General features: G+C 45.2%; 3 non-coding genes across 3 annotated transcripts; all 3 read left to right on the top strand.

Moving 5' to 3' along the window:
* Nucleotides 1-505: 505 nt before the first annotated feature.
* Nucleotides 506-577, top strand: Trnap-ugg (transfer RNA proline (anticodon UGG)). Its single transcript has one exon. It is a non-coding gene; the product is annotated as a tRNA-Pro (tRNA).
* Nucleotides 578-1,094: 517 nt separating this feature from the next.
* Nucleotides 1,095-1,166, top strand: Trnap-ugg (transfer RNA proline (anticodon UGG)). The gene has a single exon. It is a non-coding gene; the product is annotated as a tRNA-Pro (tRNA).
* Nucleotides 1,167-1,683: 517 nt separating this feature from the next.
* Trnap-ugg (transfer RNA proline (anticodon UGG)) lies at nt 1,684-1,755 on the top strand. The gene has a single exon. It is a non-coding gene; the product is annotated as a tRNA-Pro (tRNA).
* Nucleotides 1,756-2,500: the final 745 nt, after the last annotated feature.

Genomic DNA, 2,500 nt, shown 5'->3' with positions numbered 1-2,500 from the left:
TAAATAGAACTGACAATTTTGATTGTCTTCCACATCATTAACAATGAGGCATGTGTCAGAATGATTGGATAATGAGCTTAATTGTCAGCTGAAAGAAAAGCTAGCATGTTTGCAGGAGCTCGCAATTGATGAAGGGCCGAATGTTCATTATTACACTTAAGGTTGAATACGGTTGTAAAAAAATGAAATGAAACTCAAACTTGCCCCTGCCTACAATGTCCCTCTCAACAGTGCTTGGCGCAATGTGCCGAGGGCAGAACGGGCTTGTGTTCATTGCATCATACTACCACGTGAAGTTTCTGTAGCCAACTTGAAGGAACTGTGACAAGCGGCTCGTTGATCTAGGGGTATGATTCCCGCTTAGGGTGCGAGAGGTCCCGGGTTAAAATCCCGGACGAGCCCAACCTTTTGATAATCCAAGACGACTATTTTCCTTTCATTTTATTAGTTCCAAAGATCGAGAGGTTGAAATAAGAGAGTGATCAAGGGCTGGCCTCGTATCTGAGGCTCGTTGGTCTAGGGGTATGATTCTCGCTTTGGGTGCGAGAGGTCCCGGGTTCGAATCCCGGACGAGCCCTGTATCTTTTGGTAAATAGAACTGACAATTTTGATTGTCTTCCACATGATTAACAATGAGGCATGTGTCAGAATGATTGGATAATGAGCTTAATTGTCACCTGAAAGAAAAGCTAGCATGTTTGCAGGAGCTCGCAAATGATGAAGGGCCGAATGTTCATTTTTACACTGAAGGTTGAATACGGTTGTAAAAAAATGAAATGAAACTCAAACTTGCCCCTGCCTACAATGTCCCTCTCAACAGTGCTTGGCGCAATGTGCCGAGGGCAGCACGGGCTTGTGTTCATTGCATCATACTACCACGTGAAGTTTCTGTAGCCAACTTGAAGGAACTGTGATAAGCGGCTCGTTGGTCTAGGGGTATGATTCTCGCTTTGGGTGCGAGAGGTCCCGGGTTAAAATCCCGGACGAGCCCAACCTTTTGATAATCCAAGACGACTATTTTCCTTTCATTTTATTAGTTCCAAACATCGAGAGGTTGAAATAAGAGAGTGATCAAGGGCTGGCCTCGTATCTGAGGCTCGTTGGTCTAGGGGTATGATTCTCGCTTTGGGTGCGAGAGGTCCCGGGTTCGAATCCCGGACGAGCCCTGTATCTTTTGGTAAATAGAACTGACAATTTTGATTGTCTTCCACATCATTAACAATGAGGCATGTGTCAGAATGATTGGATAATGAGCTTAATTGTCAGCTGAAAGAAAAGCTAGCATGTTTGCAGGAGCTCGCAATTGATGAAGGGCCGAATGTTCATTTTTACACTGAAGGTTGAATACGGTTGTAAAAAAATGAAATGAAACTCAAACTTGCCCCTGCCTACAATGTCCCTCTCAACAGTGCTTGGCGCAATGTGCCGAGGGCAGAACGGGCTTGTGTTCATTGCATCATACTACCACGTGAAGTTTCTGTAGCCAACTTGAAGGAACTGTGACAAGCGGCTCGTTGATCTAGGGGTATGATTCTCGCTTAGGGTGCGAGAGGTCCCGGGTTCAAATCCCGGACGAGCCCAACCTTTTGATAATCCAAGACGACTATTTTCCTTTCATTTTATTAGTTCCAAAGATCGAGAGGTTGAAATAAGAGAGTGATCAAGGGCTGGCCTCGTATCTGAGGCTCGTTGGTCTAGGGGTATGATTCTCGCTTTGGGTGCGAGAGGTCCCGGGTTCGAATCCCGGACGAGCCCTGTATCTTTTGGTAAATAGAACTGACAATTTTGATTGTCTTCCACATGATTAACAATGAGGCATGTGTCAGAATGATTGGATAATGAGCTTAATTGTCACCTGAAAGAAAAGCTAGCATGTTTGCAGGAGCTCGCAAATGATGAAGGGCCGAATGTTCATTTTTACACTGAAGGTTGAATACGGTTGTAAAAAAATGAAATGAAACTCAAACTTGCCCCTGCCTACAATGTCCCTCTCAACAGTGCTTGGCGCAATGTGCCGAGGGCAGCACGGGCTTGTGTTCATTGCATCATACTACCACGTGAAGTTTCTGTAGCCAACTTGAAGGAACTGTGATACGCGGCTCGTTGGTCTAGGGGTATGATTCTCGCTTAGGGTGCGAGAGGTCCCGGGTTCAAATCCCGGACGAGCCCAACCTTTTGATAATCCAAGACGACTATTTTCCTTTGATTTTATTAGTTCCAAACATCGAGAGGTTGAAATAAGAGAGTGATCAAGGGCTGGCCTCGTATCTGAGGCTCGTTGGTCTAGGGGTATGATTCTCGCTTTGGGTGCGAGAGGTCCCGGGTTCGAATCCCGGACGAGCTCTGTATCTTTTGGTAAATAGAACTGACAATTTTGATTGTCTTCCACATCATTAACAATGAGGCATGTGTCAGAATGATTGGATAATGAGCTTAATTGTCAGCTGAAAGAAAAGCTAGCATGTTTGCAGGAGCTCGCAATTGATGAAGGGCCGAATGT

Source organism: Haliotis asinina, chromosome 9, assembly GCF_037392515.1.
Source record: "Haliotis asinina isolate JCU_RB_2024 chromosome 9, JCU_Hal_asi_v2, whole genome shotgun sequence".
Taxonomy (NCBI): Eukaryota; Metazoa; Mollusca; class Gastropoda; order Lepetellida; family Haliotidae; genus Haliotis; species Haliotis asinina.
The sequence above is the reverse complement of the archived record's forward strand: the minus strand, read 5'-3'. Positions and strand labels throughout refer to the sequence as shown.